Consider the following 16,203-nt stretch of genomic DNA (forward strand, 5'->3'; position numbering starts at 1 on the left):
GGAGGGTTTAGACACTATGACTAGTTGCTAGAAAGATAACTCAATCATGGACGTCTGACTGCGAAGAGGCATTGCATGATTTGACGTATAGGTATATTACCATATTAGCTTATAATACAAACCTACCCAACCATGCCTTTAGAGATATGGGTATCCTCAATTTAGGTAAACTAGGGGTGTATGATGAAATATGACTCGGGCATAATTGTTCTTTGCCCTAATTTGTATATTTATTGCTGAGCTGTTTATAATAATCAGACCTATGCCGATGCCCATGATTTATAGAGAAATAATGTGTAATAAAAAGCCATTTGGTCAACTACCAACTATTGTGTGGCTAACTTGTTTCAGGGGTGCGGTGAGGACAGGGGCTCTATATATATACCACCTGTTGATGAAAGATACTGTACAGGTTTGCCTGAATCATAACTATCACTTCCACTCAAGCCTATCTCAGTAGGATGAGAGACCTTCTCGGCCATGTAACCCCAATATTTTATGGGTAACACAACATGGTGCCCATCACGGGACAGGTCCCCTAAGCTCTGGAGGCAATTTCCGCTTCTTCTCAGTACTACGAAAAGTGTCCCCTTGCCTAAATGAGGTTTGTTGAGCGCTTATCGGTTACAAAAGATCTGCCTGCATCACTAGTACCGGCCTCTAGTCTTTGTAAACAATGAGTGAGAAGTAGAGGCGGCAGAGACAAGAGCAGACAATATAGCGGAGAATGTGCCCCTCCATAATGCTCAGCCGAGAACAAGGGGTATCCCATTAATGGGAGGAGAAATATCATAAGTCGTCGCAGTTGACCGGCATATGCACTGAACTAGAAGGTGGTTGAAATAGAAGCTGCACTTAGAGCAGGCCTGTTCATGCTTTCTGCTGTAGTAAAATCTGGAGCAGCTATGACCCATGCAGATTTACAGAAAGGCTATTAATTCACATAGAACACATGACGTTTCTTCAAGGGATGCTACTACATTGAACATACACTGTGTGCTTAGGCCCCATAACCTTGCCAGGGTAGACATTGCCACATTAGCGACATTCGAATTTCACCCAGAAAGGCGGTGACTACCTATAGGAGAAACTAGGGAAGTATTGAGCGAGAAAATCACCAATGACTGACCGCTAAGGCAGTTTGTAGAACTGAGGGCCACTGAAGTCACTGGCACTATAAAAACAATCTCACACACAAACATACAAACCACCACCATTATTCCACAGTCTATAAATGGAATGATGGGGTGATGCCCTGCCAAACTAAATTAAACCAGTTTTGGAAGGCGAGAAAAATCAGTTGATGACAGTGTATCTATACTCATCCCCACAGAGTAAAGCCTGTGTAATGAACATGTGCCTTTCTATGGGGAGGTTACAGCAATGCAAGTCGTGGGAAAGCAAACTTGCAACCCTCTACACTACCACACAATGCATACCACTGAAAGCTGTATTACCAGATACCCTCAAGCAGACACAAGAGCAACATGGTGCCTCACTTGCAATGGACCTCAGGATGAAACTGATAGGGAATGCAGATACTGTAGCCAAGATGGTACTAGGCAATATTAAAAGCAATGTGGCACTGTTGGAATATGCCAAAAAAAATACCACTACTCCACAGGATCAGAAAGAAGGTGGGCTGAAAATAAAATAAATAAGATGTCAAGTGAGCCAAAGAAAAGGGTGTGAAAATCCAGGGAGGATGGAGGAAAAAGAAAATCCAGTTTTACCATAAGGATGAGGAACAAGTAAAGGATACCTTGAGAGATAGGGAAATTAATTAGAGCCACAGAGAGATATCAGTGCTCTGATGAGCATTATTTTCATTCTTCACATTAATGTAGAGACAAAAGACTAGACCATAAAGGGTGCCCATTTTCCCAGAATTTAAAATGCATATTAGACACAGGACAGACCTATCAACAGGAAAGAAAGGGGATCAGGTTTGGGTCCCAAACAGCACTTCCAAAAGAAGAAATTGCCTCCAACCAGAAGGCACAATTCACCACAGAAAGAGCATCTTGTGGAAGAGTCAGAAATGGACGGTGGCCGACCTAGACATTGCAGCAGAAATCACAATAACCCACCCAAAGCTCAACCCATTCCTGAACATGGAGGAGACTAGCAACTCTGTTCGGGTAGAAACACCACCATATGGACAGGTACAGAAACTGGATGTAATTCATAAAACCTGTATTCAAGTTGAAGGGATATTCGGCGGACAAATCTTATGGTTTTCTGGACTCAACAGACTGATTACTGTGCTAATTACAGCATGAAGATTGACTCTTAAAAGGTATCCTTGACATTCCCATTGGAGAGGTAGTTATAATGGGAGATTTCTCTTCGCTAGTGCCCCAACCACTCACAGACCAATACACCACAAAGAAGACACTACAAATCGCTCCAGCGAAATATGAAAACGAAGTGGGCTGGGATAGGAAAACAGCTTCTCATGCACTTCCATTGTGAGATGATCCACAGGTTCAGAAGTAGTGTCTCGGGAAACCGGAATCAAATCGGGATGCAAAATGCCTATTAGATGAATCACAATAGTCTCTACAGGTGACAACCTACAATAGACCTGTGTTAATGTCTCTTACACTCTGGTATCATTGATTTGCTGCCATTCACTACGTCAATGACCAGTCATTCCAATCTTCTCTTTTTGCATAGTATTATTCTTTCATTTGCATATTAGTTACAAATCATTTCATCATCTACAGTTGTCCTGAAAACTGCCAACATACATTTCGCAAGGACAGGGGAGGTTCAACACACCTTTTTCCACTTGAAGCGATCAGAATTGTAAATTCGCTGATAAAGAGCAGTACAAAACTATGGGCCATATGTATCATAGTTCAGTTTTGCGAATTCTAAATAGCGATTTTTAAGTAATCGCTATTTAGAAATCGCAAAACGGTATGTATGAAAAAAATTGCATTTTTATTGCGATTCCTTACTCTTCCTTATTTGCGAATTCGCAAGTTGTGAATTCGCAAATAAGGAATTATTTCCCATTCATTCCTATGGGCCAGGAGGCCCATAGGAATGATTGTGAAATGCATTTCATTTTGCGATTCGCAATTTGCTAATCGCGAAATGAGATTGATTTCAAGGGTGCAGGGGTGTCTCAAGGACACCCTGCTGCACCCCTGAAATCAGCATGTGTGTGCATATGGCGCACATACATGCCCTATGGGCATGTATGTGCGTCACATGCCACATTAAAAAATGCCAATTAGTGTATTTTGAGAAGAAATCGCAATTTACCACCAACTTTCAGTTGGTGGTAAATTGCGATTTCTTAAGCTAAATTCGCTACAGTAAAATGCTACATACATAGCATTTAAGGAATCGCAAAATTGTGATTCCTTAAATGGTATAGCAAAATAAGGAATCGCAAGTATTTGCGATTCCTTAAGATGCGATTTTTTGATACATATCAATTAATGCAAAACAGCCTTTTGCGATTCGCAAAGGCCGAAATTCGGCGAATTTCGGCCTTTGCGAATCAAAAAAGGCTTGATACATATGGCCCTATATCAGTACCTCAATCTTCTTTGCACAGAATACCACAGAACCTTTTTAACAGCACTATAATGTTTTAACCTTATGAAATGAAGGGTCATCAGCCACCTCTTTGTGAGTTGTAATTCATATTAATCATCATTGATGATTGAAATGTTTCTGGTTTTTTTAAACTCTGCTCAAATAAAATAAAAATAGGAAAAAAAATAAAAAGAATGAAGGATCATCAGTAAGTACAGAGTAAATAGGACTCAACTTTACAGTCTACTGTCAGTACATTAATTTGAACTCTCTTTATTCACCCCATATGTTAAAACAAATTACTACTTGGTTAGTACTGATAATTGTTTTATGTTTTGAAGGTAGTCTGTTTAAAAATTAAATGGCATGGTACAATAAATCGGAGAAGGTTCTTGTACATTATTCTTGATAAATGTCATGCTCACTTCATTGTTTACTGGATGAACATCCTGTGTTTTGAGTATGAGGGATTGCCCTTTGCTCATTTCGTCCTTTCCTTATTTGAAAGAAAAGTATGCTACATGGTGACTGCAACTCCACCAATTTAAATGCCCAATGTAACCAGATGGCGTCACTGAAAGAAACAATTACAAGTACTGAAAAATGTACAGTGATGAAAAATTGTTCATGCTTGGCTAGGTTTGTAAAGGCATGCTGTTCTTTGAGAAAAGGATACCGTTATGTGCTTCCTAGGAGTGAACGGCTTGCATGTTATGGATATGAATTGTTCCTACCCCCAGGAGAAGCAACAGTGTAAATTCCTTGGGCAAATATGAACATGTTCTCTTGTGTGAGCATTGACAATCTTGCTAGAATATTTTCATTACTACTGACACACGATGCAATGCTAACATCTTTGACATATTGCGCAACCCAGATTTACAGCTACTACAAACAGCTTTCCTACTAGAATTCACCGATGCCTTAGAAACTCACTTACATTCATCAAACACATCAAGGTTGGTTTCACATATAGCTGCTTCTCGCAAGGGAATATGAAATGCTTTTAAATATACATTAGGATCAGCTTCACAAACCCTACGGTACTTCACATGTAGGGTTTTATCTGGAATGGCTCCTATACAATTGGCGGGCGGTATAATACAAGTAATCATGCTAGTTATGAGGAAATGAATGTGCTCTGTAGAACAAGAGGTGTTCAGAGTGTGAGTCAGAAGATGAAGATGCTTGGGTCAAGACAACCTAGAAAAAGACTTCACACATCTGAACATTTCTGGTCTGAGAATTGTTGTCCTTACAAACATAAAAGGATGAGATTTGGCGCTCTAGTGTCTCATTGAAGAATAACACCAGGATGAAATACTGAGATGATAGATTGAGCAACTCAAAGTAGAAAGACCAACCAAGCAGTTTTTCCATGCTCCGACAGCTAGGCTCATACACTAAGCGCTGTGACACTGAGGACCTGATGTAGATCTCTGTGGAGTGGAATACTCAGCCACAAAGGTGACGGATATTCAGTCCACATTATTACGATCTCATTATATTTTCCCAGAGTTTTATATAGCGCAAACTTGACCCGAAGGTATCAGAGCGCTTTACATGATCACCAGTTGCGTTACAGATGGACATGTTCATTTTTTGTTAGGCGCGAGGAGATTAAGGGCCAGATGTATCAAGCGTTTTAGGCCCATTTGCGAACAATAAAAAGCCTTTGGGATGTATCATCTCAGAAGGCATTCGCAAAATAGGGAATCGCAATTTTGGTGATTACCTATTTTGCGAATTCATTCAGGGAATCGCAATTTGCGATTCCTTAAATGCAATGCTGGAAGCAAAAAAATAGTCCATCCTGGCTTTAAGGAATCGCAAATTACCACCAACTTGAAGTTTGTGGTAATTTGCGAATGCCTAGAAAAATGCACTTTTTTGCACTTATCTAGGTGCGATGCGGCATACATACATGCCCTTATGGCATGTATGTGTGCTACATGTGCACACATGCATATTTCAGGGGTGCAACAGGGTGTCGTTTTGGCCCCTTGCATCCTTAAAATTGTGCATGTAATACCCATTCAATCCTATGGGCCTCTAGGCCCATAGAAATGAATGGGAAGCCATTCCTTATTTGCGAGTCACAAATAAGGAATGCATAGGATTCGCAATTTTACTTGCGCAACCTACATACATTGCATTTTACGAGTCCATAATAGCAAAGCGGTAACATTTGCTACTAAGGACTCGCAAAATACAATGTTGATACATCTGGCCTAAGTGATTTGCCCAGAATCTTAGGATGTTGAGCGCCCCTGCCAAGACTCGAATCCGGTTTCCCAGTGTTGAGGGTGACCGCTCTAGCCATTAGGCCACATCCTCTCCCCTTTAATGTATCCTATGGAGATCCTAATAAGAGGAACAGGATTTCCCTCACGTTTGTGACAGAGCATTCCCTCCGTCAAGATCTAAATCAGCACCTTATGCCTCAGTTCCGAGTGCTTTGTTAAACTGCAATGACTGTTCAAACTCCAGTTTCCACTGGTCTCTCAATTAAGAGTAGGTTGGAGTTTTGCCACCCTCTGAATTTTCACCAGTAAATATCAGAAGGTTAAACCTGCAGATATGGACGAGGTCAAGCGGCCCAAAAGCTACAAGGAAACCCACCTTTTTTCCCCATTGCAATGGTGAAAACTTGTAATGGGTGCTACTTGTCATACCTGTTGAATTCCAAATGGTAGGAGATCTGCATATAAATGGTATGATAAATAGCACCTGTTCTCGAAAGCACTTGAGGTCCTATGTGCTACAAACATGTAAATTATGAAGATGATCAAATAAATTGTTAACATACTACTCTGCATGCAACACAGTTGGCATTGATTGTCAACCATGATGATCCTCTCGCTGGATGGTGGTGAAATGGTTGGCACGGCAGCCACAGAGATAGCTATAAACGATATTTCTTTTGTGTGTTTGGGTGCTTAGGGAATCTAGCACATATGATCTCAATAACTTGGGGGTAACACAACAGACCTCTTGCTTTGATCAACCTCAGTCATGTTTGTTTCCTTGAGGTTGAGAATGTGGCAGACCATTACCACATCAAGCAATCAGAATCAGGCAGTGTTCAATATTAAGACTTTTTTCTGGTATCTCAATTAGCACTATTTCCACATATTGTTAAGAGCTTGAGTAAACAAGAATAACTTCTTACTTACAGGTAATCTTCATTACACCGAGACATTCTCATCACAGTCCTTATAGATTATTTTCCACTTGAAAGACATGTTTACTACTCCTCCCATTTATTGTGTAAAACCAATGATTGCTGAGCAAGGAACATTATGAAGCTTTGATCATCAATACCTATGATTCCTTTTTCATTCCATGTTAGAAATTGGGTTTCTGGTTGGCTAGGGTGTGTACTTAAGCCTGGCAGAACCCACCACTCTAGTAAGGGTAAGTACACGCCAAAGACCAACAGTGTTCCCCCTCTGGTAGCATGGTGCAGAGCAGTCAGGCTCATCTTCAGAGGCAATGTGTAAAGCGTTTGTGCAACACACTCATACAGTAACACAATTAATACACCACAAAAGAGACTCCATACAGGATTATATAAAAATGTAGATTGCATATTGTACATAAACTCAGACCAAAACGACAGGAATCATAAATGCTGTGCATATTATGCAGATCCTGTGATAGTATTTGTTATCCTGGCAGTATAAGAATAAAAACAACATACATTAGAACATTATGTCATGAAATGTAGCATTTAGTTTAAAGGCATAACCCATAAATCATCAAATATTACCTATGGTATATAAATATATTTATTTTATTTTATTTATTTATAAAGCGCGACATTCATCCGACTGGATATAACGGCACTAACGGACTGCCCATTACAAATGAAGGATACAGATTGTGGGGAGATTCTATAACTTATCAGGCTTTAGGAAATAGATGTGTCTTCAGCTTTTTCCTGAATAGCTGGTGGCAATTGATACGTCGAAATTCTACTGGGAGTTCATTCCAGGATTTTGAGGCCCAATACGAAAAAGAGCGGCCCCCTGATCTAGACTTTTTAATACGCTTAGAGGTTGCCTTGGCCAGATGGCATGATCGCAGATTCCGATTAGGAAGATAAAACTTCACTCTGCCTTAGAGGATTTTTGGTCCGGCAAGATACAGGGCTTTGTGTGTATGGCATAGTAATTTAAACATGGCCCTCTGTCTCATAGAGAGCCAGTGTAGTGTATTCATGCATTTTGAGGCGGAACTATACTTCTTCACATTGCATACCGCTTTAGCCGCAGAATTTTGGACTATCTGGAGTTGGGAAAATAGGTAGTCCGCCATACCAACAAAAAGAGCATTCTCATAGTCCAGCCTGTTAACAAGCAGTGCCTGAACCTGGCACTGCTTGTTAGCAGGAATGCCCTCTTCAGCATTTTTAGGATGTCGAAACTTTTCCAGCAGAGTGCATGAACATGATTCTGCATGGTAAGCGTATTATCCACGAGAATTCCCAGATTTGTTGCCATCTGTTTGGGAGACAGAGGTTTACCCAAGGTAGAAGGTCAACAAGTTGAATTCCAAACTTGATGAGCACCCCCAAACAATAAAATGTCTGACTTGTCTGCATTTAATTTCAGTCAGAGGTCCGACATCCAAGCTTCCATTTCCGTAAGGCAGCTAATAAGTCTAGTCCTTGAGTCCTCTTGTCCATCTAAGGCAACCATCAGCTGGGTATCATTTGCGTAGGAGCATATGCTAATGCCCCACTTTCCACATATCCCTGCCAAAGAGGACACATAAGTATTAAACAAGGTGGGACTCAACAATGCACCCTGCGGTACACCATATTTGATGGTAGATGGAGTGGAAAAAAAAGTACCCAGCTTTATTGTTTGCGTTCTGTTGGTCAAAAATGAGTGGAGCTATTGCAGAGCTTTGGAATGGATGCCCTTAGTGAATAGAGTTTTTAGCAAAAGATTGTGTGAATCAGTATTGAACGCTGCAGACAGGTCCAATAATATCAGCGCAACAGCTTTACCCTGATCTGTCATACATCTAATATTATCCAATACTGCTAGGAGTGTCATCTCAGTACTGTTGTTAGTTCTGAATCCAGTCTGGGAGATATTCAGAAGTTAATTGGCTTCAAGGTACTGCGTCAACTGTCTATTCACTAATTTCTCCATTATTTTGGACAAATAGGGCAATTGCGATATTGGGCGATAGTTCCCTGGATTATGGACATCGGTACCTGCCTTTCTTAACAAAGGAATTACTGTATCCTTCTTCCAGATCTCTGGAAATACAGCGGTGCACAATGTTTGATTGATGACTTGAGTAGCAAGAGGACACAAAATATCACCATAAATATGCCAGTAACCATAAGTCCACACAGCATGAGAATTCCTGTACCCCTAGAAGAGTGGTTACTGTCATTTTTGTAAGCTTAGTACAAAAGATTGGTTGCTGGCATAGAACATAGGCCGCAAGAACAGCCATCTGCCTTCTACAAGTCATACGTTAATTTCTGTAAATTTCCTCAACCAACGAAACAGGGCCCTCTGTCAAGGTCTAACCCCAAGGTGCGTTCTTTCAGGTTAAAGGGGGGCACAAACTGCAGTTATTAGCAGAAAGACCTCGCTGTGTCCCCCACATGTAGGATTTACTAAATGCAGCTGCCCACGAGCCCACGGTGCAGCTGCTGTCACACAGCCCCATCTGCACAGGGCAGGTCACCCGCGAAGGAGCACTGGCCAATGATCTCTCTTCTCCTACCTCTGACATTCACTGACCAGCCCTCTAGATAGAAAGGGCCACATGAAAGGACTCCCTTAGCGCTGGGTGGACTCTGGTCCGTCTACTCCGCTTGTGTGGCTGCACGGAGGGGGGGTCCTTGCAGTGTGGTCGGCACTCCGGGGAGCAGGGAACTCCTTCTGATGCCGAGTGCAGTGTTCGGGGAGCAGGGGTACGAGAGAGAGCCTTTAACCTGCGCTGGGTCAATAACTTTGTTTAAAAGGTGTCATCACTCCATCAAGCCAGCTGGGGACCTGCGGCAGCCCTCACCATATGCTGAATAAAATGCTTGCGAGGGCCAGACTCATGAGTCCCACTGCCACTTTTAAGACTTGGCTGAATGGAATCCTTCTAGATTCCATAAAAACAGGGAGCAGGCAAGTCAACCCTTCCCTGGAGAAACTTGGGGGCACAAGCAGGGGGCAGGCAGTCAGCATGCCAGCACATAGGATAGATGCAAGGTGGCAGCCCTTCCAGCAGCCTGCAGTCAGCAGGCAAGCACAACAAAGCAGGCAGTCCAAATGGCGGTGCCTCCTGGGAGCACAGCAGTCCTCTGGCAATGTGCAGAATGAAGAGCCAGCAGTGTCTGGTTACAAGTCCCATGCAGTGTCTAAAAACATGGGGTCAGAGACTCTGTACATATATTCCTAAATGTTGTTGATGTAGGGGATGACTTCACAAGACACATTAACAGTCCGTTTCAACCCAACCTGGCTCCAGACATCAGTAGGGGATCAATCAGCCCTTTATGTGAGGGCACGACACAACCTATACAATTGTAATTTGGGAACGACCTCCCCCTCTCCTAGCCCAGGAAGACCATCAGTATGCAGATGAATGCAAATGTAACCCTTCCTGTGTCTGAAAAGTATGCACAAAGTGTAGCTGTCACCCAGCCCTAGAAGTGGGTTGGAGTCAGGCTAAAAAGCACAAAGAGTCATAAGCACAGATAAATGTCCACTTTCTAAAAGTGGCATTTCTAAAATAGAAATGTTAAATCCAACTACACCAGTAAGCAAGATTTATCACTACCAACGCCACTCCTTTCAGATCAGGAATCACCACTCAAAAATATATATGGGAATTACCAATGCAAGCCTATGAGAGGAGTAGGCCTCACAGTAGTAAGAAATAAAATAGATGGTTTGTCATTACCAGGACGTGCCACACAATAAAGGCACGTCCTGCCTTTTACTTACATAGCACCCTGAATATAGGGATACCTAGGACCTATCTTTTTTTTAGCCCCTTCGATGCTCATGGCGAGCTCAGCTCGTCATGAGGCACGATGCTCGTGTGCTCATGACGAGCTGAGCTCGTCATGACCACACCTAGTTCTATTATGGCCCAGCACAGGAGAAGAATATCTCAAGCATCGATGAGGTTAACTTGTTTCTATTGCAACTCTGCACAAATGTTACATTACATGTCCATCCTATAATGTATGAGGCCTTGGTAGCAAACTAATTTTTGGCAGTTGACAGGCGATATATGGGGTTAAGCCCCCTCCCAGAGAAAATCATGTGCAGCAATACTTTCCTTTAATAAAATGAAAAAAAACAAGAGGAACCAGAAGAACCATGGCGGCAATAGTGGCGGAAACTCAACCCCCCGGGAGCAGCAGTGAATCTTCTGGTGTAGGATCAGCATTGATGTATAATAATTGTACAGGGAAGCAAAGTGGGGTCTACTGTATGTATACTTCTGAAATAGCCTTACTAATCATTTCACTCAGAGTAGCTGTTACTGGCTTCTTTCCTCTTAGAAAAAGAGACAAAAGTAAGAAAAAGTGATTTATGAACTCTAAACTAAGCTACCATATGTAAATCAATCAGTCACATTCTATGAGGAGCTAAGAAATGTAAACTGATCCGTCGGGGTTGAGAAAAATTGAGGATTCCCAAAATATTGATGTAAAGGAAATCGAGAAATTACTTTTGGGGGCATGCATGACCAGGTCTCAGATTCACTCAGCCTGTAATAAAATTATAAGGAAAGGATTTGTCAAAAGAGCGTCTAACTCCCCAACTCTACTACCTGACATTATAGCTACCAAAGCCAGGACATTATAAGTAAGAGAAGGCAGCAGAACTGTTAGCAAAAGTTCAAATGGAACCTCCTAAGAGATGAAAGAACAAACTGTACGATCCAAGAAGGGACAAAGTGAATGTTAGAGTTTGTGCATAGCTGAGATCTTTAGTAACCTAGCCACTTTAGGTTCCAGTTGAAAGAGTTGTGCCCATGCTTCCCTGAAGGTTCTCATGGTAGTGCATTGGCCCCTCAAATAAGAATTAGAGAGTCCTAACCAAAAACATATCTTAACATGCCAAGGATCTGAAAAGGGTCACAAGAAATAACATATAAATCACAGGAAACACACCATTAAAAAAAATATTCTATTCTTTTTTTAGACCCTCAAGGTAGCTGGGTGCCTGGATTCTGACTATCAAATGCTACTTCTTTTAAACAATCTGTCATTTGAGGACTTAGTTATTCAAACTCCAAACCATCAGGCAAAGATGCAGCAGTGTCACCTCTGAGAGATAGAGAAACTAAAGTAGACTGGACGAGGGGGGAGAATCCAAGGAGCATCCACTGCCACCTGTTTCCGTATCAGAAACCACAGCACCCAAGAACTCTGCGGTGCAACTTGTACTACTGGCACTGTCTCAGCCCTGATCTTCACTAAACCTTTGGCAGGAGAGGGAAATGGGGGAATTCTTGTAAAATGCCTCTCAGGAACTGGAATGAGATTCCATCCTACCTTCAAGCTTTGAGATTCAGTTGGTCCGAACAGACTTTGTCTTTGCACACAAATAAGCCTATGATCAAATGACACCAACTAAAAGTGATTTGGTGAAAATATCTGAATGTGTACACAAGTGTACAGATAAGTGTATATTCTGCTACGCCTGTCTCCATGCATATATTGCTTTCCTGGTAGATATGATACTGACAGACTTTCCTAATGTGTTTCTGACCGAAGACAAATCTCCCTGGATAACAGTTTAACGAAGGAGATTTGTTAACCATGTCATTTTAAATGAGATGTCTCAGCTTGATGGACTGTCTCGACAAATTGAACCAAAGTCCTGAGAATTGCTGTCAGCTCCCTTCAATTTGAAGACTGCCAAGCCTCCTCACTTTCCCAAGTCTCCACTACCTCCAGACCCAGAACCCACAGAAGTGGTAGACATTGTAAGTAGAATTGGGGCTGTGGGGCATAATGGTACCCATTTCAGAGGACGCTGAAGATCCACATAAACTGCTGCTTAGTATTGTCCTATTCATAGTTGCCAAGATTTCCAGTCCAGGCTTTTTCTTTTGAAGTCTTGGACTTGTTTTCATAATGGATTAAATGTGACTCTAAGTTGCAGAATTCAAAGAAAAAAAAAACATGGACTTGAGCAGTACATCGCACATGGACCTGGGAAAACTTGCCAGTGGTGCCTATACAGGAATTAGTCATTCACATTACTGACCTGCTTACAACCAATAAGACATCAGATAGTATAGCTAGGGTCTGAGATGAAATTTGGTCAATGGCACCAGTGCTGTTGATGTAGGCATGTTTCCCCAAAGGTGGTGCCCATAATGTGCTGAGGCATTTCCATAATGTGTGATAACAGAGACTATAGACTAAGGGCTCTGGGGCATTTCAGCAACAGCTAGTGATAATTATCGCTAAGCACGCTTAGTGCGAGGATAATTATCGCCGGCTATCACTAGATTATATCGCCAAGATAGCGCGCTATCACCAACGCTTATCTCCAATGCGATATATAATCCAGCGATAGCTGCAAAATGTGCGATTATCGCTGGAAATCCAGTAATAATCGCACAGCGATAGGCAAATCATTGATGATAGGGCAGGGTGGAGTCATCCTCACAATCCACCTCACATTGGATATCATGGCTAAGTCGAATTGAAAACAGGCGTAAAGAAAGGAGCGATAAGCGCGTTTAGCGCTGCTTTTGTCATCACCAAGCGGGTTTTCGGCTACATTGATGATAAGAGAAAGTCGTGTTAGCGACATTGCTCTCGAATTTTCATTGAGATGCGCCCACTTTGCATCTCATTGGCTTTGCGATGCTGGGCGATTAGAAAACGGGTGCTGAGGCATGAATTCACACGCTAGGTGACCTTGATGATAGTGCGATATAATCATTGCAGCTTTTCGCCCGAAAACGGATGCTAAAGCGGCGATAATCTTATCACCAGACATTGATAATATGCCCCCTGTTTGTTAACAAGAATACTTAAGGGCAAATTTACCTAGAATTCACGCAATGCAGTGCAGCAAGAAAGTTAATGTGCCGCGTTGCAAGATTGGGAGAGAACTGAAGAGGTCCATATTTACAAAGATATGGCACTCTTCAGCTTTCTCCCAGTGCTGACGCTTTTGTGATTATCTAGCGCCAATGCAGGCACCCTTGCACCATGCTTCAAGGGTGCTGCAAGGTCTTTATACCTTCCTGCACAAAAACAATACAAAGAGGAAGTAAGAAGGAGAAATAGCCTTATTTCTCCTCATTACGCCTCTCTTCGGTAGGTGTACTGATTTTATGCAATGCTAGCTTTACAAAGCTTAGTAAATCTGGAATTGCATACAATATGTAAGTGGATGCATGAAAAACGCCCATGCTCCACCCATGGAATGCCTACCACTAAGAAATGTAACATAGCACAGCACAAGAAGCAGTGTTGCGTTACATTTCTTTACAAAGCCTCGCTCGGACATGCAAATCAAGCCTTTTGGGGATTTTAAATCCCAAATAAGCCCTTTCTTTGCCCAGCGCCGCCTTGCAGGATGCAAGGGTGAAGCCAAATTATAGTAAATATGCTCCTTGGTCTAGATCTATCCTGGAGTAGATCCCAATGCATTGCACATGTTGTGTTGCCACCAAAGTAATTTTTTCTTACTTCAATAGGATGCCATGTTGTAGAAGAATAGAGCATACAAACTATGTATCTTTCGTCACCTTTAAAAAAAAGAAGAAACAGATATGAACCAATCATCCACAAAAAAAACACTCTTATACCTGGTCATGCAAATATGGTAGCAAAGGGGATCATACCTTTGTGAATACCCTCTGAGCCAATGCCAAACAAAAGGGAAAATTTCCAAATTGGTAATGAAGTTCTGACTGCAAACCATAGATTTCGTCTGTGGGGTGTAAGTACAGGGATGTGCCACTAAGCACCATGGATATCCAAGGCTGTTAGAAAATGCCCATGTTTAATAAAAAGGAGGATATATTGCACTGTTGACATCCTCATTGGTTTGTTCTTTAGATATCAGTTTATAAGATGAAGATGCAACAAGAGCTTGAACTTTGTCTAGGGCTTCTATTCTAGAAATAGTACCAAATAGTCCCCTGCACATTGCTCCTCCACAGGAACCAGCACAACTCACTCCTTGCCCATTGTCATACATCACTGTCCAATGGTTTTTATTTGACCTGATCTTTAAAAGGAGCAGTTGGTAGGAATGCATTAACTTCTTGCAGTTCTCCAAAATCTATTAAATATCCCTACATTAGGGTTTGTCTCACCCAATTGTCTTCAATCATCAACTGCCATTGCTGGACAAATAATAGTGGTTGGACTTCCATTGACATATCCTCATGCTCAACTTAGTCATGCTGAAGTGTGGTCTCGATAGGGGGTGTTTGGGCTGGTTGTTACTGCCAAACATTTTCGCAAAAGAGAGCCCCCAATCACAATAGAGACAACAGATTTGAGCATGACAACTAGGAGACCTTCTAGAGGTTGAGAAAGTACTTTCTCTTCCCAACTGTGAATGGAAAGGAAGATACACCTTTTCATCTTCCATTGTCTTTTTGACCATGTCATTCAGTTGTTGACCAAAACATTTTTCCCAAGTAAATACAAGATGAATCAGCTGTCTGTTCTGACCATTCTTCATGGTTGTAGTCATTTCTGCCAAAAAAACTGCAGTTGCTGCTCCTGCTGCTGACAATGCAGAGCAAATGTTATCAAACATAAGGTCTGATAAAATGTGGACTTGTTACTCCATAATACTGAAAAAACCTGGAGCACGTTGTTACTCTGTTGAAAAGCGCTGAATAATGCTTGAAAGTCATTTAATAAAGACTGAAGTATAGAAAGCATAAACTGACATGCAGAAGTTGGAAATCTTAGTAGCTAGGCTCCTTTTATAGCTCCTTCCGCTGTCTTATCCACCCGATCAGAAGGCTGAGATTCATCAGGTACTACAATGGACTGATGCATCATTGTTGGCTAAAGACCTTGGGAACAGCATGGAATGTATCTTCAACATCTCCCAGTAGACATTTCTTTGCCAGAATGCTAGGGAAAGTCATTTTTCTGTATCAGACCTATCTCTCCACAGAATAATGTTTATAATGGCAGGATGTTGAAGTAATATACCCGGGTCAGCCAGCTGGTATTGATCAAATAATTCAGCTGCATGAGACGTTGCAGGGAATAGGAAAGCCAAGTTCATCTTAATACCAGAGAGCATCCCCACCATTTGTGTTTTTTAATATAATTCCCTTCAGAAATCCCACCAGGACCCTGATCAAAAGGATCCTTCTGAGTCTTGTCTTCTTGTAGAAGTTGTGCCACATCCCTGTCAAATAAAGTTTGTAGCTCATTTTCCTAAAGGACAATTTGTCTTTCGCTTTTAGTTACATCTGGACAGCATGAAACATTATGCCACTTCTGAGGCTCAAGGCAAACGTAGAAGCCTCAGAAGTATTCTTTTTTATCTCTCACCAAGGCAGCTCATGCTCTGTCTCTTCGAGACATGCTGTATCTAGAATCTGGGCTATAAGCACCGCCCATCTTTCTAATTGGCTCCTTTTACTGTCATTTGTAAATGTCTGATT

This window comes from Lissotriton vulgaris, chromosome 4_1 (assembly GCF_964263255.1).
Source record: "Lissotriton vulgaris chromosome 4_1, aLisVul1.2, whole genome shotgun sequence".
Taxonomy (NCBI): Eukaryota; Metazoa; Chordata; class Amphibia; order Caudata; family Salamandridae; genus Lissotriton; species Lissotriton vulgaris.